This window comes from Sorex fumeus, unplaced genomic scaffold, assembly GCF_029834395.1.
Source record: "Sorex fumeus unplaced genomic scaffold, SorFum_2.1 ptg000002l, whole genome shotgun sequence".
NCBI classification, from domain to species: Eukaryota; Metazoa; Chordata; class Mammalia; order Eulipotyphla; family Soricidae; genus Sorex; species Sorex fumeus.
In genome coordinates this window covers 11,200,811-11,226,548 of record NW_026606059.1, presented here as the reverse complement: position 1 = coordinate 11,226,548, position 25,738 = coordinate 11,200,811, and the positions used below count along the sequence as shown (strand labels likewise).

At 38.3% G+C, this 25,738-nt stretch overlaps 1 non-coding gene across 1 annotated transcript; it reads right to left on the bottom strand.

Moving 5' to 3' along the window:
- Positions 1–1,152: 1,152 nt before the first annotated feature.
- Positions 1,153–1,258, bottom strand: LOC130023021 (U6 spliceosomal RNA). Its single transcript, XR_008792359.1, has one exon. It is a non-coding gene; the product is annotated as a U6 spliceosomal RNA (small nuclear RNA).
- Positions 1,259–25,738: the final 24,480 nt, after the last annotated feature.

Here is a 25,738-nt window from a genome sequence, read left to right as displayed (position 1 = left end):
AAACTACCCATGATGTATTTGATATGCCAAACACAGTAACAACAAAGTCTCCAATGGAGACATTACTGGGCCCGCTCGAGCAAATCAATGAACAACGGGAGGACAGGACAGTGACAGTACATTAATCCATTTCTTATAGTTGCATGCAGTATACACATGCCACATGCAGTCACCTGTCTTTGGACATTTGGGTTGTACACCCACTGTATGAATTGATTCCTATTTCTGCCAGCAACAGAGCAAACAGAGTCAAGGAAAGATGATCAGGGAACTATTGGTTGATTGATTTGGAAACAAGGAAGAACTAGAAGAAAAGAATTTTTTTTTCACTTTCACATAGTCACTTTTTTAAAAAATCAACAATTTACCTAATATCATTATATAAATCAAACTAAATTCCATGCTAAACATCTGTATGGGTATATAAAATGCATCCACGTCCATCATACAATTACAGTATTCTCAATTCTCAGTTTTCCTGCAGCTAAAGGAAATCCAAACTCCTGGAATGAAATTTCTTTCTCACCGTGAATCATGTACTCTCTAAACATAGGAATAACTTGATGTTTCTATGTCATCCTTTTATTTCCTCATGCCTTTTTTGCCATTCTCATGTTTTTGTATTTCTTTGTGCCTTTGCACCCTTTAATTCCATATAACAAAAAAATCTTCTGCACCTACTTCGCAGTTTGAGAAAATGCTTTTGATTCTCAAAGATTCAGATACCTCACATATTTGTAGAAAATCTCTTGATCCTTTTGGCAAAATCAACATTTCCCAGCTTCTAAAAATATATACATTAATTTGCCATTATTTTATTATCACATAAGTCACTTTTATATGATTATGTATTTTAATTCCCTACTGAATTACATCAATTTCTGATTCTCTATATCTGGGTTTAATAAATAAGTGAATAAAATTATGTCTGAATTGGGGCTGGAGCAATAGCACAGCAGTTAGGGCATTTGCATTGCACAACTGGGGTTCGATTCCCAGTATCCCATATGTTCCTCCGAGCACTGCTAGGAGTAATTCCTAAATGCATGAACCAGAAGTAACCCCTGTGTATTGCTGGGTGTGACCCAAAAATATATATATATATATATATATATATATGTCTGGATTAACTAGATTTCATTGTCGTTTTTAAAAAATTACGAACATTTCACAAATTTGCATGTCGTCCTTGTGTTGGATCATCCCAATCTTCTCTGTATTGTTCCAATTTTAGTATATGTGCTGCCAAAGCGAACGCTATTATTTCTTTTATTTGATTTAAGCTAGAATTCTATATCACAGTTGTCTTTTTTTCTTGTTTTGGTGACATAAAACCTGAATTTTTGATTTCAGGGAAATGTACAATATTATCCCTAGAACTTAAAGAGAAAATCAAAGAACAGAAGTAGATGGGGTGGTTATAGTCAATGTATGCACATGTGATGACAGTTTTAAACCGGGACTTCTGCAGTAAAATCATCTGAACAAGTTCTTTCTTTTGCTTTCACTGTCATAATACAGTTTTATATCTCACAATTAAGACATTGCTAAGGGAGAATGAATATGGATCATGACAAAAAGATGATGACAGTTTCTAAGCTATTTAGTGCTTTTCAGATGCTGCTCTTCAGCCTTGGTCAGGGACGAACAGACAATGATGAGTGCAGGATAGTGTGACTGAAACAACATGAGTTTTGTAGTCAGACAGCACTAAGGTCACACTCCAGCTTCACATTATTCACGGAATGTCCTTGGACCAACTGTCAAACTTCGTACCTCACTTTACTGACCCCGACATAAGAATAACAGCTTCTAGTCGTGGACATCAATGTCTCCATCACAGAAAATGCTCTTTAATTCTATTTTCTTTTCTTTAAAATAAGAATCAGTGACTTATTTGCATATATATATATATATATAGGCAACTTTTTTAACATTGTGATGAATGCTATTGTAAATCAACTGACTTTCTCCTCACCTTAGTTTGTTAAATACTTCCAAATGTTGCTTTCTAGTAGCTCTGATATCTCTGAGAGCTCTGATTCTAAATATTGGCAATGTACAGAGCTAGAATTTCCTGTAATAGTCTCCCCTAATTCACTGTAACACTGTACTCCCATTGTTCATCGATTTTCTTGAGCAGGCACCAGTAATGTCTCCATTGTGAGACTGATTGTTTCTGTTTTTGGCATATAAAATATGCCATGACGAGCTTGTCAGGCTCTGCTATGTGGGTGGGATACTCTCGGTAGCTTGCTGGTCTCTCCTAGAGGGATGGAAAGTCAAACTCGGGTCAGCTGCGTGCAAGGCAAACACCCTACCAGCTGTGCTATCGCTCCAGCCCTGTCTCCTCTAATATAGTGCAAAAACAAAAAAATGCCCATTTTACAGACCTTAGATAAAAAACATTTCGAAGAGAAAGTTGTATGTATGCTTTGTGCTAATGGTGTAGTTATGATCAACATATAAATCCAAACACTTCATTCAGCTACAATCCAAAATATGCATTTTTTTCTTTCCATTTTCCAAATTGGTTTGGATTACTAGTATAGTGTCCTTTTGCTATTTTAGTGATAAAGCTTTTAATAATACTAGTGCACTTTTTAAAATTTTTATTTCAAAATAAATAACTGGAATATGGATAATCTATTACAGATTATAAGCAAATGAGTTTATTATGAACTTTTCCTCTTTATTAGAAAAAAATCAGTTAAGTGACAATCAATAATTTCAGAATTTTCCTGGAAAATTCTGCCAGAAAATGTTAGTGAAGGTGTAATATATATATATATATATATATATATATATATAGCTGTATATAGTATTTTATTAAAGCACCATGAGCACAGTATGACATTAGATAGTTTCTCTGCAATTTTGAAAGGTTAATTTAATTGTTGAGCAATATTTTAATTTATTCTAATTTGCCTCATTGGGATTCATCTCTCTAATAGTTTTGAACATCTTTGCATACATTGAAGGCTGTTAAAGTAAAGCCTTCTTAAAATAAAATACTCACTATGGACACTTTCACCATTTAAAATTTGAACCCCGTTGTTAGCAAAATGTCAAATACTTTAGAAATATTTGCATTAAAGGTCATTTTTCCTGCAATCTGTAGTCACCTTTTTCATGTTATGTCCTAGAAAATAAAACGTTCGCTTATTCCAAAGTCCTATTTTCTCTGCTAAATAAGATGCAGTCAAAATCTCTGTTGCCTTTTGTGAATGTGAAGGTGTTGCTAAGTAAATTCCTCATATTTCATTTTTTCTTTGCAAAGGCAAGTCAGACTTTTCTTTGCATCCCAAGAAAAGCTGCTGATTCACAAGAGCAGACATTGAAGTAGATTGTTACTATAGGGGCAAATGGCATGTTGCCACAGTGAGACGTTTTCATTACTTCCCATTCACCCCAGACTTCAGAGTTTTCCCACTGCCCATAAAGATCATTTCACATGAAGAAATAGAGCAACACAGGTAGGAGTGGAAGTTTGAAGAATACTTTTTAAGAATACTTTATGCAACTATGCCAGAGCTTATTGAACAAAATAAACAACAAAGTGATGGAAATTCTGAACACAGATTTTCCTGAGTTCTAAAACTAGCTCAGAATTCTAAAACCATATCTGAGTCACTGATCAGTCAAGCAGCCACGGTACTTTTATATTTTCAGTTGTTGGGAATGAGGGGTCACCTGGGTATGCTCAGGGCTACATGCTGTAACAGGCTTAAGCTCAGGATCTCACATGTGCAAGGCACCACCACTTGAACCATATCCCTGGCCTGCTGATGTGTATTTTCTATTGCTAGGATTGGAGTTTATAGAAACAGGAGCCTATCACAAAAAATATATATCAAAGTATAATTATCAAAAGTAAAATTATACTTCTCAGGCAAAATTAATATCAAATGTGCAAAATTCACCACTAAATCCAATTAGCAGGAGAACAAATAACATGTTAAGAATCATTTGGAAAACTTTTTGACACTAACATTTTTAGAGGACATTTATAAAGAAGTCTTAGAATTAGAGTTCTTATTTCAATTTTTTTTAAGCTCCTATTATGTTCCAACAAATTCTCTCTATATTTGGTTTTGCTCTTGGTCTAATGTCCTGGAGAGTATGAAAAGAGACACAGGCTTGTAAGAGCCTGGCAAAGGATGATGAAACAGCACATATACTTTTTAAAAACCATGACGTATTTTATTTGTGTATTTATTTTTGGCTTTTGAATTACACCCAGCTGTGCTCAGGGCTTACTCCTGGCTCTGCTCATGGGGGTCACTCTGGATGGGCTTGGAGACCCTATGAATGTATATATATGTATACGTATACATATTATATATATATACAAAATTTGTTCACATTTTCAGGAAAATCTTTTTTGTATCTACTATGTACGAAATAGCAGCAGAGGATGCTGGTGTTGAGTAAGATAGCACTCTTATCTGCACTGCTAACTTGTGAGTACAATCGTAGCTTTTTAATTTGGCCTCTCCTAGGTCCGTAATCATTTTAACTGTGTATAAAATTTAAATAAAGCAACAAGAACACAGAGATTCTATGTTGTAGATACATTTTTATTTGGGGCCTACACTTAGCTACTTCCTAGATTTGTCTGTTCCATGGAAACACAAAGAGGAATTTTGGAGTCAGAGATGAAGTTGCACCTGCCCCATCATCAGGCATCTCCTGTTACCTACCTGCCCTCTAGCCTTTGCTAGCTCCTCCATGGAAGCTGTTTTAACACTGCGAAGGCTTGTAATCCGGAAATCATTCTGTCTAGGCAAACTAGAATAGTTGGGTCTTGACATGTTTATGCACTGGTTGAATCTTCGACAGGCAAAGCACTAGAGATTCACCAGCAAACCCTCTCATCTGCCAGGCACAATGACCGCACTTAGTTCACAGCATTTCACAAGAGCACAAGTCAGTTCCTTCCACCAGCATTTTGCATCAGTCACAACTACCCAGGAGAAATGAAGTAGATTCTCACCAAGCACAGTACAATTGATCTTCTCCTGCTCTCTGTTGACTGTGGATCTGTTGTCCCTGCTCTTTCCTCTTTCCCTCAGTATTTTTGGCTTCTCCCCCACAGATCTCTTTTGTTCTCACCCTAGATGCTTCCTTTTCCAAGGATTCAACCATGAGTTCCCCAAAGGTTTGCATATTTAAGCATAGATCCTTCACATTTTCTTATTGGGCAAGAGTAAAGATTCTTATCCAATGTCCTTTTTCTTTTTTTTTTTTAATTTTTTTATTGAATCGCTATGAGATGCAGTTACAAAACTTTTATGTTTGAGTTTCAATCATGCAATGGTCGAACACCCATCCCTCCACCAGTGCACATTTTCCACCACCAATGTCCCCATTATCCCCACTCTCTCAACCCTTCCCTTGCCTCTATGGCAGACAATTTCCCCCATATTCTTTCTCTACTTTTGGGCATTATGATTAGCAATATAGTTACTGAGAGGCTATCACATCTGGTCCTTTATCTACTTTCAGCACGCATCTCCCATCCCGAACAAACCATCCAACCATCATTGACTTAGTGATCCCTTCTCTATCAATGTAATTTTTCTAACATACATGAAAAATATGTTTCCAAAGAATAGCTATTTAAATATCTGAGGCTAGAATCAAGGGCAGTTTTTCTTTGGTCAAATAGAGTGTGCATTTTTCGTTTGACTTTAAGAAATGCTAACTCTGAATACAAAAATCAGGGTCATTGCAAAAGGCACAAGAGGAAAATTGTAAAAGTAAAACTATAAAACTGAAGAGCTTCCCTGAGTGAAAAGAAGTTTCTGGGGGAAAATAATTGATTGCTAGAAGGAAAGAAGTTACAAAGATATCTGAAAATCTTTATTCAGATTCACAGATAAAACATGTATTTAATTCCCAAAAGCACATTTCTGAAGGTTCTAAGCTACTTAACATATGAGTTGGTATCAAACCCTACAAGATCCAAAATTATAACTTTGCTATCGTGACACAACAATATGTTCCAAAGCAATATTTGGTTACTCTCTTAACATAATTGACAGCTCGGCATATGCATCCTTTGACGGGTGATAATCACATGTAAAATTTATATCTTGGTATAGATTGGAGGAAGTGGATGAGTAGATAAAATAATTATTATACAGGGGTGGGGGAGACAATCTTATTTTGTGTACCACATAGTCGACAAGGAAAAACAAATCTGTCGCATAACTCTCTTACTCAAATCCTTCAGGAAGTTCCTATAGAAAGACAGAGATCCCCTACTGCCTAGAGAGAAATGTTTGATCTAACTCACTGATTTTTATCTAACAAAAAGTTGGATACTCCTTGTTCTGCAAGAAGACATTTGGCCAAGTCTAATAACATTCATAACTGCCATTACTCATTGGCAAGGAAGTCTCTGAAATCTAGAAGATAGAAGCCAAAGATGCTGCTAACATCCCACACAGGAGAGATTTCTATGACAAAGAATCCTCTAACCTATATGTCAATAGTTCTGAGCTGAAGAAACCTAAATTCTGATTCTAGCATCTTTCTTTTGGCTTGAGGAGAAGATTTGGACCACACCAGGCAGTGTTCAGGAGGTTATGCCCGACTCTGTCTGACGTCACTCCCAATGCTTGGGGGTCCATGTGGTGTCTGGAATTAAAACTGATACCTCTTACTTTTGTTCTATCCTTTGGTTTTTCTTTTCTTTATTTCGAAGTTAGCCCCTATGTACTTTCTGGGTTCCTTTTGTACTCTTCAGCCATCGTGTCTTTCTTTGCTATACCTCTGAAACTGCCCTTCTTTCCATTCCTGCAATGAGCCTGTACAAAATTCATTTAATCATATTGTTTCCTCTCCTAGAAGATTCTCCCAAGAACCTTTTCTTTACCTTATGGAAAAGCATTGGAAGCATCTGAACCTTTTAGATCCAATAGCCCTGTAATATAGTTTGTTTGCATCCTATATATTTCCTTTACAGGAAAATTTTAACTTCTACATAGTTTAAAATGATGTATTTGTTCAACTACTTTATTAATATTTGGGTCCTTCCTTAGCCTCCTCAAAAGAAAGACCTTGTTTCTTTGCTCACCTTGAAACCCTTAATACAACATAGTCCCATAGTCCCAACATAACCGGGAAATTTTTAATGAATTCCTTTAAAGTAGACTATAGACCAAACATAATTGCCACTCAATGCCTCTTTTGCAAACCACAGCACCCAAAAGGAGGGAGAGAACAAAAGGGAATGCCCTGCCACAGAGGCAAGGTGGGATAGGAGGGGTGTGGGGTGGGAGGGATACTGGGTTCTGTGGGGGTTGGAAATGGGCACTGGTGGAGGGATGGGTACTCGATCATTGTATAATTGAAACCCAAGCACAAAATTTTTTAAGTCTACAACTGTACCTCATGGTGTTTCACTAATAAAAATTTAAAAAAAAATAAACATCCAAGAACATTGCTAGAACAAGTAAAAACATATTATACAAAATGATAAGGATGCCTATTATTTAACTTTCGTAGCCCTTCACAATTCCAAAATAGGCACAGATGATTTGGGCCTGGGAATTTTTATATATCTTCAAATTTTGCTATACAAGAGGTAGTTATTTGTGTTTCAATGGATCTCTACTTCTGGTTGGAAAGTATATTGACAATACATCTGGACAGATTATTCTCAAGTTCACAATTACTTCTCAGTCTCAAATATTCTTAGACTAAATTTATCTGTTCCACCTGTGTGGTATTCTGCTTCAAAACTTCTGTGTGCTGTCATGCCCATTAGATGGGAAAGGTTTAAAAGCTTTTCCATTGGCAAGCCCCAGTTTAAATGCAAGCTCATCTTGCATATTAAGCACAGTTGTCCTGCTTCATTCCTGGAAGTTGTGAAAGAAAAATAACAGTCAATATTCATAATGAAAAGTTTCTAAATGTTTGCTGTTTATGTGTTAAATGCTTTGTAAGAATCATATTATTCTTGAAGCACCTTCATGAAAGAAGTACTTTGTTTTTAATTTTCCTACAGACAGGGCAGGAACTGAGTCCTTGTCAAAGGGTTTCTAGATACATCATGAGGAAGTCAAGATACCCACTTAGATTTGTCTGATTTCAAAGTTTATGGTTGAAAAGTTTCCAGAGTGGAGCATGCAGAGAGAAAAGAGAACTAGAAAATACAGAAAGCTGTCATCTGCTTCCATCAGGGACACTTCTGTCTTAAAAAATTTTTGCAGAACTTACTGCTTTCTCATTCAAAACTATCATGACTAGGTAAGCACAGTCTCTAGAAACTTCTGAGCACATTAAAGAGTGTCACTGGTAGGGTGAAACCAGGAAGAACTGGGGGGCTCACCATAATTAGGAATAGATAACCACAGATATTTGGAACTTAATCTTGAACTACAAAACTGAGATTACCAACTGGGGGTGGGGGGCAGGAAGAAGACATAGACTTAAAGTGACATAAGAATGGTGATAGGAAAAAAAAAGAATGGTGATAGAAGGTCTAGGATATCTTATGGTGGTGAGGTGAGTAACTGCATACCTCAAAATGATAAATTTTAATACTACTTAGATCATGTGATGTAAACTTTAATAATAAGTCTTTAAAAATTAGGACCTTGATAATAAGCATATGAAAAATTATTAGTCATCAATTTACATCAGTTGAACAGATCAAAACAACCATAAGTTCTCACCTCCTACCAGTGAGAATGGAATATAAAAAACCCTGAAGACAACATGTCATGATGTCAGAAGTGTGGTGAAAAAGTAATCCACATTGTTGGTGGGCATAGAGTCTGGTCCAGTCTTTGTAGAAAACTATCATTATCACTATCACCCCGTTGTTCTTTAATTTACTTGAGTGGGCCCAGTAACGTCTCCATTCGTCCCTGTCACATGCAAGTGTAGCCCGATGATATATTGGGGGCTCCTTCAGGGTCAGGGGAATGAGGACCATTCATTGTTACTGTTTTTGATATATCGAGTACGCCACGGGTAGCTTATCAGGCTCTGTAGAAAATAAAGAGATTTCTCAAAAAAGTAAGAAGCCAGCTCCCATATGACCCAACTATCCCACATCTAGGCAGAAAATGCTCCAAACACAAAATCATTAATTTGAAAAAATATATGTATGCTTCTGTTCATTGAAGCATTTAGTATAATAGCAAGGATGTGTATTATATGTGCAGATATATATATTTAATTACATAGTGTAAAGCAACCCAAATGTCCAACCACAGATGAGTGGATAAGGAAGTTGTAACATATATACACAGTGGAATACTATGCGGCCACAGTAAAAAATAAAGTCATGCAGTTCACTACTACTTGTATTGAACTGGAGTATGTGAGTAAAATAAATCAGAAAGAGAAGAACAAATACTGGATGATCATAAATCTGTGTGTGGTATACAGAGAAGTAAATCAAGTGTATGGACATTTTCAATTGATAATACACCTTGGTCACTAGATTAAAGACCTAAGAATATCAGGTTGGGCTTATCGAGTGGAAATTATGAGTGGACTAGAAGTAGCAGAGGGAAATAGTTGAACATTCCAAGGCACATTTGAAGTGGTTAAAGTGATGTAGTAGTAGAAACAAAAACCATAACTGTCGTTCAACAAATACGGGGAAGAAGGATGAGTGAAAGGAAGATTGGACTAGAGGTGGCATAAAGACAGGGTAAGATTGTCAAGGGAACTTTATACATCAACTACATAAATGTAAGCACTATTGTAACCTTTTTACCTAAACTGTAATTTAAAAAATATTATTGAGGGTTTTGCCTACATTTTCTTTCATGTACCTTATGGATTCAGATCTGATGTTGAGGTCTTTAATCTATTTTGACCTGAATTTTGTGCATGGCATTAGATAGAGGTCAAGTTCATTTTTTTACATGTAGCTGTTCAGTTTTCCCAGCACCATTTGTTGAAGAGACTTTCCCTGCTCCGTGTTCTCCAAAACCATTTCCTCTCCAACATTTTTGTGCTGAATAAGAAAACATGCTACCGCTTAACAACAGAATCAAACAATTAGAATTTAAGTTACAAAATGAATATCAACCAGTGTCCTTGTGAAAATTTCTAAATGGCAAAATTAAACGACAAGTAGAGTCTCTATGATATAAATCACTGGTGCTTGGGCGAAATTATCCTGTCATGCTCTGAGGACCTAAAGCAGGGTAACATATTGACTGGGAAGATAGGAACAACCTGAAATAATATATGGAAGTAAAATGATATCAATAAACAGAGTTTGAATTAAATCATCTCCATGTGGAAGCCAGCCCCTATTAAAAGACTCTCACCTCTTGCATTGCTTTGTATAGCTGAAGCTACAATATGACGTTAACTTAGAAAAGAGTGCAAAATACAATGTTTTATTTTGTTTTGGAAAAAAAATAAGTTTTTCCAAAGGGTGAATCCTAACACTCTGTTGCTAGTGTATTATGAACCTAAGAACACTAAAAATGTTAATTAATGTGGAGAGCAAAATAAACCTCTGTGAAAAGGAGTTCACCTGGACATAGTAACTGTTAATAATTTTTCCAAGAAATTTCAAAAAGAATTTAATTCTTCTTACCCAGAAAAGCAGCTAGAGATTTTCATTAACCTCATGAGAGAATCAACCGCTTTCTTAACTCTATCATTTCCTGAGCACATGTTTGCAAAAGTCTTTATTATATTCCACGCACTTTGGGTAAACTATGGGGATAAATCAGTGAATAAGTCTGGCACATATTTGACGGTGAAGATGTAAGTTATCAAAAATATGCAGAACCAATCCAGAGCATTTGTTTCAAAGGGTTATGTGTGGGCTGCTTTCTAGGAATTGTTTCACTCTGTAGAATGCGGGAGCGATAGCACAGCGGTAGGGTATTTGCCTTGCGTACTGCCGGCCTGGCCGAGCCGGGTTCGATTCCTCCTCCCCTCTTGAGGGCCCAGCAAGCTATTGAGAGTATCTCACCCACACGGCAAAGTATGGCAAGCTCCCCGTGACATATTTGATATGCCAAACACAGTAACAACAAGTCTCACGATGGAGACGTTACTGGGCCCTCTCAAGCAAATCGATGAACAACAGGAGGACCGTGACTTAGGATACTTACCAGACATAGTGTTGTGTTCCAGGTATTTGGGGAGATCAAAGCAGATGTGGTCTCTGCTTTCTAAGTGAATCAAATGAATCATAATCATCCATGAACTGGCAGCAGTAATCAAGCATTGATGGTTAGGCTGGTGTTTCTGTTCAATAAAGAACAAGGGATGCTTAATGTGTATTATTCTTCAGATGAGATTTTAATGGAAGAACAGTGACACTAACATGATTCAATGATGGCCCCAATTTCCTGGCATATCATATTTATTCAACTATGCTCTGAGTAGAAATCATGCCACTATGGATTCATACTGAGTGAATTTTGAAGTCTCATTTGGAATATAAAGGAAAAGAATCATTTCCTTCTTCATAAATAAGTGGGTAGCTTTGAATCAAACTTTCAGCCTCTCATAAGATGTGGGTAGAACAAGGATGGACATGGGCACCACTAAAGAGACAGAGATACCAGGGATCCTGTTCATCTGAATTGATCCTGCTGCATCTCTCTTGATAAAGATAGAAATAACACATACCCTGGGATTCAGAGGAATTATTTCTTCTTCAAATGACCTGCCGAGATAATAAAATGTTAGAACTGTGACATTATTGTTCCTTCTGGCCCTTCTATTGGTTCCTGTTGAATGAATTGCCACTCCTCATTGTTTAAAATAATTATTTTAGTTAGAAAATGTTAATGATTGGGATTAAGTTGTACAATGTTCCAACACCTGTCCCTTCATCAGTGTACATTTCCCACCACCAGTGTCCCCAGTTTCACTCCCACCCACCCCACCATACCACCACCTGCCTTCTTCTCTATGTCACTTGCATCTCTCTCTCTCTCTCTCTCTCTCTCTCTCTCTCTCTCTTTCTCTCTCTCTCTCTCTCTCTCTCCTTTTGGGCATTATGTCTTGCAGTACAGATACTGAAAGGTTATCAGGTATATCCCTTTACCTACTTTCAACACTCAGTTCTTGTCCAGTATAATCCCAACTATTATTATCATACTGATCCATTCTCTATCTTACCTACCCTCTGCTCCACACACACTTGTGACAAGCTTCCAACCATTGACCAGTCCTCCTGGTCCCTGTTTATCCTGGCCTTGGATATTAGCCTCATACTATATTTTTATATGCCACAAATTAGTGCAGTCATTCTATATCTGTCCCACTTCTTCTGACTTATTTCACTCAGCGTGATACTTCTCCATGTCCATCTATTTTTAAAAAAAATTTCATGACTTCATTTCTCCTAAAAGCTGTGTAATATTCCATTGTGTAGTTATATGATAATTTATGCATATTTGGGGAGGCAGAAATTACAGCAGAAATTCCATCTGCACTTCTATGTTAATTGAAACTTTATTCACAATGCAGAATCTGTGAACAACCTAAGTACCTGAGAACAGATAATTGGCTAAAGAAACTATGGTAGCTCCAATGGCCACTGTTCTAAGGTACTTTGTGATCATCTTTTACAATATGTTGACAGTTTTTCCAAGTGTTACTTTCAAGTACAAAATCTTAATATCTAAACAGTGTAAAATCAACGTTACCTCCAGTAAGAAATTAGATCCTTTAATTCTGACAAAATTCTATTGAGAAAAAATGTCCTCTTATCCCAGAATTATAGATGTGAACATGGAAATGTAGTGAGTGTTAATCATTTTACAGTTACATAGCTAGTAAGTGACAACGTTGGAATACGAAATCAGATTTCACTACATTGCTTCTTAGAAATATATAGGAAACACACAATAAAACTCAGTCATTTCTCTCCATCACCAACTTCTGTAGGCTCTGATATGATATGTATTAGAATCACCAAAGGGAACTTTAAAAGCTGAGGCCTTTCAAAAGGTATTCAGTATTTGATTTTCTGATCCGGTTCCATTGGAAGCAACTGTAATATATAGATGTGACAATTGTGGTGTTGTCATCTATCTTCTCCTCCCATTTCCAGGCCCCCATTATATTGATTATTGGCTATCCCACAAAAATACCTGCTCAATCTCACTCTCATAGAAATTAATTCTTAGTTAACTAGGTTATCTTTTCTAAAGTTAGAATATAAGGAGCATAATTCCTGCAAAGAACTCTTATTTAAGAATCATTGTTTTTGTCAGTCAGGTGCTACTTATTGAATGTGACAGACCAAACCTCTTCTTTTGTAAAGTAAGTTAGAATCAAAATGTGACTTTTATATACTATGTCTCATGGAACAAACAAAAGTCATTTATGTTACATTTACATCAGTGAAACCTATTTTATGTTTAAATTTAAACTAATAAAATGATTTATATTTAAGTTAAAATTTTAGCTCATAGTTCAACTAATATATAATATTAAATAATTTCTTATTCAGTTCTGATCTATACAGACCCATTTTAAGTACTCAGTAATCTCATGTGGCAAGTAACTACCATATAAACAGCACCAAGTTGGAACATTTTAACATTAAAAGAAGTTCTATAGCAAAGTATTGATCCTATGCTTAAGCAGAATCAGTTGTTTAAAGACACCTTTTTATTTTCACCATCTTGAAATGAAGGTACTCCAAAATGTATAGCTAAAAATATTTTTTCTATCACTGAGCTTAATTTTCTTATAAAAATTTCAGAATCCTTTGACTGACAATGCAAAATTCAAACAATTGTAAGTAAAGGAAGTCATTTCAAGTTTAAAGTTAGGTATCTTGTGAGGTTTTGACACTACCCCCCCTTTAAATTATCATTGTCAAGGCATATAAGCTCTGGGTTTTGTTACTATTTGGGATTGCACCCATACCTTAATGCTTTCTAGGCTAAATTCCAGAACAAATATGTCCCGTGGTTGTCCCATTTAGTAAAGTAAAGTAAAGTAAAGTAAAGTAAGGCCCTCCCGTTGATCATCGATTTGCTCGAGCGGGCCCAGTAACGTCTCCATTGGAGACTTTGTTGTTACTGTGTCTGGCATATTGAGTACTCTCCGTAGCTTGCCGGGCTCTCTGGAGGAATCGAACTTGGGTCGGCCATGTTGGCTGCGTGCAAGGCAAACGCCCTACCCGCTGTGCTATCGCTCCAGTCCCATTTAATAATGGTTTCATGTGTGTGTGTTTGTGGTATTAAGACTAAGGTGGTAGGATAAAAGGAAAGAGCAAGAAATTGCAGATGAGGATGTGGAGACCAGGGTTTTCCTTGGTGCTTCTTGAATGACAATCTAGAGAAATTTTCTACAATAATCAGGAATACATGTGTAGATCTATGGTTGAGTTCTCAATGCCATTTAAAGGGAGAAAAAGAAAAGAAACTTCCACTATCAGTTAAATAACCAAAATGTCAGCAAAATCTGAACAATTGTTTTCATGAAGCCATCCATTTGGAGTGGTTGTCGGGAAGAAGCAGATTACTAGTATTTTGTGTTTTGAAACCATTTATGCAAAACGTGGGTCATCCAACGGCTTCTTTGAATCATAGAAAATCCACGTTTTCTGAATCCCAGACAACACTCTGTTGATGAAACTGTTCCTTATGATTGGCACAGTCACTGCATGGCTTCAGTTTGCTGCTCTGTTGGTAAGTGGGAGCTGCTAAAGCTGTCTCATCAAATGCCTCCTGGACTCACAGAATCTTTCACTGAAGTTCTCTCTGGAAAGACATGAATCATTCTTTTGTTATTGCATAATCTGATTGACAAGACTAACATGAATAGCATCTTTTGCATCAAAGAATTTAGGCACTGTTTGTCTTGTCATGATTCCTGGGAGCTTCAGAAAGGCCTCCCTATCCAGCAGCCACAAAGAAAGCCACATGGGGCAGAGAGATACAATTTATGAGGCATGGGTACAGTTATTCAGGTATCACAATGCATTTTCTCAGCGTGGAAGGTGTTTCCTGCTAAGGGAACAGGGGTGCATACTAAAACACTGAAGCTGCCGAAGACCTTTCAAAGACAGCTATTTCTGTTCTCACCCTATTTTCCTACTCTCTACCACTTTATATAAAAAGCAAGACATTTTTTTCAACAGAAATTATTATTAAAAATCTGTTTGGAGGATCCTCCCAGGATGGGAGATGCATTTTGAAAGTAGACTATGGACCTAACATGATTGTCACTCAGTGCCTCTTTTGCAGACCACAACACCCAAAAGGAGAGAGAAAACAAAAGGGTATGTCCTACCACAGAGGCAGGGTGGGATGGGGGTGATGGGGGTAGGAGGGATACTGGGATCCATGGTGGTGGAAAATGGACACTGGTGGAGGGATGGGTATTTGATCATTGTGTAATCGAAACCCAAGCACAAAGATTTGTAAGTCTCCAACTGCAACTCATGGTGTTTCACTAATAAAACAAAAATCAAGATTTAAAAAAAAATCTGTAAGGCGGGGGTCTAAGTAATAGTCCAGCTGGTAGGGAAGTTGCATTGCACGCAGCCAATCCAGGTTCGATTCCTGGTATCCCATAGAGTCCCCTGAGCACCACCAGGAGCAGTTCCTGAGTGCAGAGCCAGGAGTAAGCCCTGATCTTTTCCAGTGACTCCCACCTCCCCGCCAAAAAAATCTATATGACAAAAAAGCCAGAATTATGGCCTTATGCTTTTCTCTCCCCACTCTCAGAAGTAAGACAGTTCTGTGCATCAGCTTCAGAAATGGTGTGTGACTAAGAAATCACAATTCAGAGGCAATAAACTAGTCATGTAACCTCTTAAAACTAGAATGTTTTCATGATGACCTCACTGATCTGTGGTATGTAGAATACTTGGACGAGAAAACATGATGTAGTGAGTGATGGTGGCAGGAGGAGGGGGGAAGATGCCTGGATCAGGCTTGATCGCAGAGAATAGGAAGGAGAAGGATAGAGAAGGAAAGAAATCAGGGAGGAAAAAATGAGAAAGGAAAGTAATGGGAGAACATGGGTCAGAGGCCTGGGAAACAGCTGACGTGAAGTGTGGTAGAACTGTATATCCAGAACACTGACTCAACAACACTGAATCTGTGAGATCTAAACTACAAACACTGAACTTCAAAATGTTCTTATCAAGGTGGCAGGTAGGAGGGACGGGACAGGAGAGATGGGGCATGGTGGTGAGTGGAGAGAGCGTGGGAACACTGGTGGAGGAAAATGGACATTAATGGTGGGATTGGTGCTAGATATTGCATGCCTAGAATCATCTATCAATAGCTTTGTAATTCATGACCCTGCAATCAAATCAATTAATCACTTAATCACTTAACTTCCTTTTAGTCGTCGATTGGCTCGAGCGGGCACCAATAACGTCTCCATTTGTCCCTGTCGCGTGCTAGTGTAGCCCAATGGCATCTGTTCGCTCCGGGAACATGAAGGGCCTCAAACCGATCGTTCATGATCTTGACGAAGAAGTCTGACCATCTGGAAGGTGGGCGGCCACGTGGTCTTTTGACATCCCGTGGAATCCAGTCGGTTACAGCTCTAGTCCAGCGGTCGTCTTTAAATCTCATTATGTGACCAGCCCATCTGATTTTTGACACCTTGGCAAATGAGACAGCGTCCCTGATTCTTGATCGTGGACAGATGTCAGAACTCCGGATTCTCTCTCTCATTTGAGTGAAACGTGATATTCCAAGCATAGCTCTTTCTATTCTTCTTTGGGAGACCTGAATAGCGTTCTCATCTTGTTTGCATAGGGCCCAGGTCTCTGAGGCATATGTTAATGCAGGAAGAACAGTGGAATCAAAGAGATGTGCCCAGAGCCGAAGGTTCTTCGTCCTCTTAGCTATTTCTTCGACGTTCTTGAAGGCGTTCCAAGCCGCTCTCTTCCTCCTGCGCAGCTCGGGTGCCAGGTCATTTCTCATGTTGACCTCTCGACCTAGGTACACATAGCTGTTGCATTCGAAGATGGTCGTTCCATTGAGAGCGAATGGGGCGTCAGGAACAAGGCTGTTTCTCATAAACATTGTCTTCATAAGATTCAGCTGTAGTCCTACCTTTCCACACTCACGGTCAAAGTCGGCCAGCATTTGTGCCACTTGGCTGATGTTTGGTGTTATTAAAACAATGTCATCAGCAAAGCGGAGGTGGTGTAGTTGCCGACCATCTATCTTCACTCCCATTCCTTCCCATTCCAGTCGTCGCATGATGTTCTCGAGGGTGGCACTGAAGAGTTTCGGTGAAATGGTATCACCCTGCCGCACCCCTCTCTTGACATCAACGATCACTTCTTTGTAGAATGGTGAGATCCTGGTAGTGAATCCGCAATACAGCTCACGGAGGATCCTGATGTATTGGGCTTGAATGCCCTGATTGGCTAGGGCTTCAATGACCGCTTCTGTCTCAACAGAATCAAAGGCCTTCTTTAAATCAATGAACGTTACACAGAGCGGCATCTTGAACTCCCGAGAAACCTCAATGAGCTTGGTTATTGTGTGGATATGGTCGATGGTGCTGAATCCTTTGCGGAACCCGGCTTGCTCGCATGGTTGTCCTTCATCTAGTGTTCTGCCAATCCTATTTAGGATGACTCAAGTGAACAACTTGTAGATGACAGACAATAGGCAGATCGGGCGATAGTTGCCAATGTCATGGATGTCTCCCTTCTTGAACAGTAGTACGGTCCTGCTGGTTTTCCATTGGGACGGAAACTTGCATTCAGACAGGTAGCGAGTGAAGAGCCGAGTCAGTGTATTGATGAGTACTGACGGCAGGTTCTTCAGGTGTTCAGGTCTGACCTTGTCTGGGCCGGGTGCTGTTTGTTTCTTTACCGAAGAAATGGCGTGTCAGATTTCGGAAGGGAGAATGTTGGGAACGACATATCCATCCTGTGGAATTTGGTATGTCGGCAAGTGGACATGGCTATCGAAGAGATTTGAGTAGAAGTCATGGATAATCTTCTCCATTGCCATTCTGGAGGATGTGATGGATCCATCAGGACGTCGGAGGACAGTCATCTTGGTCTTATAATTGGCGAAGGACAGGTGGGCGTTACAAATACTTTTCCTGGCTTCTGCCGCATCTACCAGTACTTCTGCTCTTCTCTCTTTGAGGTCTTCCTTGATCGCATCTCTGCACTGCTTTGCGAGCTCGGACGTTAGCTTGCAGTTGCCTGAGGCATGCGCCAAACCATGCTGGCGAATTAGCTCAAGAGTTTTCGAAGATAGGCGATTTTTTGTGGCTATCTCTCTCTTGGCGTTCCTCACACATTCATGGAGGTGCTGAACCAGTCGATCGTATTCCTCGTCAATGTTGTCAACAATGGCATCTTCCCATGTTGCCGCAATAGTACCAAAGAGTTCCCAGTTGGTGGTCATTTGGGAGTTCTCTTTTTGAACTTTGCAGCCCTTTCTCTCCGCTCTGTGAAGCAGAATTTTGCACGAAGGAGATGGTGGTCCGATCCCGTTCGAAATTTTGGGACAACAGCGACATCAGTCAGGCAAAACCGTTGATTGAATATGATGTGGTCTATTTCATTGTGGAATCGCCCACAGGGAGACTCCCATGTCCATCGTTTAAATTCTGCCTTCTGGAACTGTGAGTTACCATGGATGGTCTTGGTCGACATGATGAACTCAGACAGTCTCTCACCCTGTTCGTTTCATTCTAGGCCATGGGTCCCGATGTGCAGTTCTTCAGGTGATCTTCTCAGTCCTATCTTGGCATTAAAATCACCCACAATGATCTTGTAGAAGGTGTGGTCTTCTTTATAGAACTTCTCTAGCTCCTTGTAGAACTTCTCGATTTCTCTTTCATCATAATGACTTCCACTCTCGACACTACTTCCACTACCCCGCCGTCGCCACACTCCAGGACGCTTTCCAAACCCGCGTGGCCGCTCCGGCCGAGACCCACGACTGAAGACCCACAGAACAAGATAAGCGGAACTCTCTGAGACCTTGAACTCCAGGCTCGGCGGACCCAGGGACAGAGCTTCTCTGCTTGCTCCCACCACAGGTGACAAAGGGATTCTAATCAGGAGCCCCACCCTACCCTGCCCTGTCTGCTTCCATCAAACATGCAGGGATCGAATTGCGCACAGGATACCCACCCTACCCAGATAAATACCCCACTGGCAGACTTCCACTCTCAACACTACTTCCACTACCCAGCCGTCACCACACTCCAGGATGCTTTCCGGACCCGTGCGGCCGAAAGCGGCCGTGCGACACATCATAAGACACTAAATACCCATCTTCTGGAATTGTCGTACCATATTTGATAGGGTTCAAATATGGTAACACCTACAAGGGTGATTAGAGGTCGCTCCAAAAGCCTCTATCCCTCTCGGAAAAACTGGCAAGCTACCGAGAGTATTCCGCCTGCACGGAAGAGCCTGGCAAGCTAGCCGCTGTGTATTCAATATGCCAAAACCAGTAACTACAACTGGTCTCATTCACCTGACCCTGAAGGCTTCACCGACATGGCAGCACTGAGAAGGATGAGAAAGGAGAGGCCGACAAAATCTCAAGGCCGACCTAGGCTGCCACAACGAAGGAAGACAAAAATGATCGTCTGTACTTTCAACGCACGTACGCTAGCATCAGATGCATCCATCGAGGACCTGATGGTACAAGCGTGAATGATCAAGTATGACATCATTGGTCTGACCGAGACAAGAAGGCCCGAATCTCACCATGCCGTTTTCGACACTGGAGTAGAATTGTTCCTCGGAACATGCGATAAAAGAGGTGTTGGAGGCATCGGTGTCCTTGTCAACACAAACTTGGCCAAGAGCATTGATTCATTCGAATGCCTAACAACCCAAATCGGACGTTTACATTTGAATAGATGTGACTCACTGCCTGCAGTTTCTATCTTCGTTGTCTACGCACCATATCAATTATTTTGTAAAAAAAAAAAAAACTAGTGTTTTAAGGGGTGGAGTATAGCAAGAAAGGTGCTTGCCTTGCATACCACCAACCCAGTTCAGTCCCCTGCATCCCATATGAAATGGGCCTATTTCAGGGCCCTGATATGGCAGGAGTGAGCCCTGAGCCTCCAGGAGTGATTCTGCAGTACAGAGTCAAGAGTGACCCATGAACATTGCTGGGTGTGGCCCCAAACAAACAAACAAAACTCTAATGTTTTAATCATCAAAGGAACTATGAAATATTACTGTAAGGGTTTCAATGAATAATAAATGAGAAAAAAATAGTTGGAGTTGGAATTGCATATGGCAAAGTGCTGGAATTTGGTCTACAAACAATGCTGGATTTGAGTTTGAGTGTTAGCTGCACCATTCCTTTGTTGCATGGTCTTGGACAAATTGGAAAAACTGAGAACGTAAGGAGAAACACATGGAGCATAGTGTCTGGCACAAAAGGAAGTCTCAGTTCTTCATCCCTGTTTTATTTTCTTTTATAGTCGTTATAAAATGCATGTGAACATATCTAGTACAATGCATTTTAGTATATGTGAACATATCTAGTACAATGCATTAGTATATGTGAACATATCTTGTAGAATGCATTTTAGTATACACCTCATGATTGAGACTATTTTTATTTTTATGATCATTTGAAAAACATTCCCACACAAGACACAGTATGAACAAACAATTTAATTATATCTGATTTTTCAGTAAAACATCAGTGCACTTTACTTCAAAAATGTATATATATACCCATATCTTACAAGGTAACAATGCTGTGACTGAAACATAAAAGGTACATTTTCTATTTCTATTTTATTTGCTTGCCATCTTCTTAACTATATTAAAGAGTTCATATTAAAATGTTGAGTCATAAGAAAATAATCCAACCCAGGAACGGTATGTAATCTTCTAGCACAGGAAGCAAAAAGCATATGATCAGAGACTCCAGGAATAGTGTCATTATATTACCACTACTGTCACTGTCACTGTCCTCCCGTTGTTCATCGATTTGCTCAAGTGGACAATCTTCAAACACAAGAAAACTGTGCATTTAAGTGTTAATCTGATGCTTAATTTTTTCTTGTTTAATTTTCTCATTAAATGTTTCACCCACATGTATTTTCCATTTTCTAATGGAAATACTCCAGGATTTCTGCGACCGAGAATTATATGATTGGAAATAGTTAAAGTAATCCGTACTGAGGGGGAAATATTAGTAGAATTGACTCAAAAGATTAAAAATAAAACTCTGCACAAATAAACAATATGCAAAAATTATAAATCAATTGTATAGTATCTTTTTTATGTAAAAATAAACCAAATGCCTAATAAGAGGAAAATGCATAAACAAATTGAAGTATAGTCCTACAATGACAACTGCTTTGCTTGCAATGGAGGGAAATGAACTACTGGTACAAACAACATATAGATGAATCTCAAAATAATTATGTTGATCAAAATTTTATTTTAACAGAAACAAGTGCACATAGTATAGATCCTATTTCTATGAAATTCTAGGACATGAAAATTTCTTCATGGTGATGGAAATCAGAAAACAATTGCCTTGGGGGCTGTACAATAGGACAGTAGGTCATGCACTTGCCTTGCTTGAAGCCAGCGGGGTTAGAGTTCCAGCATCCCATGGGGTCTCCCGAGCACTGTCAGGAGTAATGCCTAAGTGCAAAGCCAGGAGTAAGCCCTGAGCACCTTAAGGTGTGGCCTCCCCCCCCCCAAAAAAAAAGAAAAACAATTGTCTTTGGGAAGAACAATTCACTGGAGCAAAAAAAAACTGTGAAGGGTTTACTGGAGTTCATAGAAATAGGTTACATCTTGGTTCAGATAGCCATTTCATGATGCATATACTCTTAAATACCCATGAAGGATGTCTCTCAACTTGCAGACTTTAAAAGCTCAAGAGTGAGTCTTGTGGACATGTGATATTTGGCTAGTATAATCATTTCAAACTTTTTTGAGTTTGAAAGTACTTGCTAGCTGTAACAGTAACACCTTCATCTTTTTTTATTACATTACACATGGAACTTCACACACTTAGGTTTCCTTTTTAGCACCTGAATGTATTTTAGTATATAACTCGTAATTGAAACTATTTTCATGGTCATTTGAAAAACATTCCCACACAAGACACAGTATGAATAACTAATTTAATTATATCTGATTTTTCAGTAAAACATCAGTGCACTTTACTTCAAAAAAGGATATATATATATATATATATATCCATGTCTTACAAGGTAACACAGTAATATGTAGGTGCTCTGTGAGATCACTGAAATTGATAGAACTGGTATTGTAGGGGTATAAATACTATGAAAAACAAGGTTTACTGGACCCCAAAGGAAAAATGTCCTGTCCAGTAGGAGCTGGAGAAGTGATTTGAAGTTTATTAAAGCCCAACAAAGTCCAATTCAATATCAGTCCCACAGTTTCAACAATTTGAAGTCCAATTCAATATCAGTCCCACAGTTTCAGTGTCCAATTCAATATCAGTCCCACAGTTTCAACCCACAGTTTCAACAATTTTTGTGTTCTGTGATGCTCTTTGAATGAATAAGGGTGAAGTGGGTGGGCATGGGGAGAGAATCCCAGTTTTCCTTTTTCGAAATTCTCTTTCCTCTAGTTTATTTTGTAACTGACTTCTACTGACACTTTTACAACATTTTTTTTATAAATTATAAAGATCATTCGAATTGAAAATTGGCTTTTCTTGAAATGGTTAAACAAGTTGTTGGGTTTGCTAATTCTTTCCTGTTAGTGAATTCTTTGGAAGGGGGGGTTACACCTGGAGATCCTCAGGTCCTATATCTGGCTCTGTGACGAGATATCATTCCAGGTAGTGCTTGGGAAAGCAAACACAGTGCACAGGGATCATATTCTCAGATTCCAACCCGGGTGAACAGTGTGCAAAATAAGCACTTTAACTCTTTTTTTAAAATTTTTATTAGTGAAACACCATGAGGTACAATTGTAGACTTAAAATTTTTGTGCTTGGGTTTCAACTATACAATGATCAAGTACCCATCCCTCCACCAGTGCCCATTTCCCACCACCACGGATCCCAGTATCCCTCCCATTCCCCATCCCCCCTGTCCCACCCTGCCTCTGTAGCAAGGCATTCCCTTTTGTTCTAGCACCTTAACTCTTATATTATCTCTACAGCCCTGTAAATAAAACCTTCATTTGGAGAAACAAACATTACTTGAAAATGGACTTCATTCTACTTTTTAATTTATTTACTTTGTCCCTCTTCTTCTGGAGCTGCAAAGTTGCGAAAGCTAGTAGCTGTTACATGATCTGTTAGCTGCCAGTTACTACCATGTAAGTTTGTTAGGGGCTACAGGAAACCAGGTTCAGGATTTTCAAACTAATCATATCTGAATCTCAGTTGGTTTAGGGATTTTGTTTTCTTTTTATTATTTTGGGGGTGCCTCATGCAGAAATGCTTGGGGGACCATGAGGTACAGGAATTAAACCCAGAACTACACATGTAAAGATAAGTCACCAGCCCTTTAAGCTCTCTTTCCTTATCTGGAGTTTTATCTCAATCTTAGACATCAACTTGCAATTTCTAATATTAATATGAATACAATATAAAAAATTAACAATAAATGACTCTGGTCGTAAGTCACCTATGTTTCCAAATTCAAATGAACTCTACAGTTATGTTTTAAAGACAATTTGGGGGTTAAACCAGAACTTAAAAATTAAACATGAACTATACCTTAGTGTGATGTAAGTACATTCTTTATATTTTCTATCAAAGTTTCCTAATCACCCCCTCTTTCCAATGAGTAAAATTGGGCAGATGAATCATGGACCACTTAGAAAAATTAGTTGTTAGCAGTGTCATAATACTAATAAAGCATTTAGCTTAGTGCTCAATAAAAAATGGAAGCTGTCATTATTCTTCATAGCTGCTTAATTATTATTATAGTCATCAAGACATTACACAACTGTTTAATGGTTGTTTTGTTCTTTTTGATTATTGCCATATGAGCCAGTGAAATTCATCTGCAGAAGAACTATGCTAAATATGAAAATGACTAAAGATAGTAAGCAACTAAAGAGAACTTACCAGTGGATAACCAACAGGCGAGTGTTCAGGGTATTAAAACAGGGACCGAGCAGGATTGTTGCTGCTTGGATTATTACTCACCAGCTGGGTTTTCTACAACCAGTGATGGCCTGTAGGTTCCAATTGTCAAAGAGGAATCCACACCTTCTGTTACTCAATGCTATTACTGATTTCAGTTCAGTAATAAGAAATAAAGTTATTTGGTGGAGATTTTGCAACACAGTTTTATGCCCCACATTTCTAATCTTTTATTTGTAAGATAAAGTATGTGGCATATTACTTACATAATTGCACAGAGAAATCATTTGCTTTAACTATATATTATAGTTACTCTGGGTTGAATCCTACCCAGAAAGGGAGATTGGATCAATTACTATGTAAAGATTTCTTCTGACTCAGAATTCTATGAATTTACAAGGAAAGATCCAAAACAGTTCTAACAATATTTTAACAGTTGGCATTATACCTGTCATCAGTGACTAAGTTCCATAGTTACTAATGTTTTTTCTTATTCTAGAAACAGAGAGAATGCAGTGAACTCTAATTGTGGCTGCTTGAATTCAATCCATACCTTAATTGATGAACATGAAACATAGCTGGAAAAAACGATTAGTCTGTTTTAGAAGTAGATAATTTTTTGTCTTTAATAATCTGTTAGTGACAAAGCTCAAAACTATATTTAAAAGAATTTGACAGTCCAAATTAACCAAATTTATCTTACTATTTCACAAATTATGAAATGATTTAAAATTTTTAATTGCAATGAAGTCAAGATACAGCTTAGAAACATTGACATCTTAAAAGTGCCGATGATCTTAAGATAAACATGATAGAGTGAGGTAAAAACCTCTTGAAAAGATCATGACTAGAGATATAGTATAAAAGGGAAGGTGCTTTCATGGTGTTTCACTAATAAAAATATTTTTAAAATTTTGGGGGGGGTAAAAAAATAAAAGAGTAAATTAAAAGAAAAAGGTAAGGTAAGGTGCTTGCCTTGCCTGTGGCTGACCAAGGCTCAATCCCTAACCCCCCCAGAAGCATCTCCAGGACAGACACTGGGTGTGAGTCCCAAGAACCTCCAGGTGTGACCCAAAAGAAAAATAAAAGGAAGAAAACTTAAGCATCAGTACACATCAAATCTGATGAAACTTGGGTCAGTGCTCAGGGATGTAATATGGCTGTAAATGTGAACATTCTGCAGAGTGTTCCATTTAACCTACTCTTTCTTGCATTAAATTGCTTTTATGGATAATTAACGAGATCAGAAAAATTTTAGTGTAGATAAAGCACAGCATAGCACAATGATTAAGAATATAGACTTCAGAGAAGGATTTTCTGGCTATACAAATCTAGCACAATTCTTTCTTTCTGCATCATTGTTTCTTTTTTTCTAAAATGGAGATATTGAAATTAAATTCTGCCTCATTGGCACATGAAATAATTAAATAAGATTATTCACTTGAGAGTTTAGCCTATTGCCTGACACCTATATAAATAATAGCTACAATTTGAAAGGTAATATAATATTATTTTTCCCAATGTTTTCGGTTAGAAGCCATAGTTAGGAAGCAAAGGTCAAGGACTGTGTCATCTGTGGTGGAGACAGATGATATTTATTGAACTGAAAACTGAATAGAAAGGTGAAATAGAATTTATCCCAAGTTGAGGGTTCTTACGCCTCACAACTTATTCCCTCATTTATAATAACTTAATGTTGCTCAGTAAAT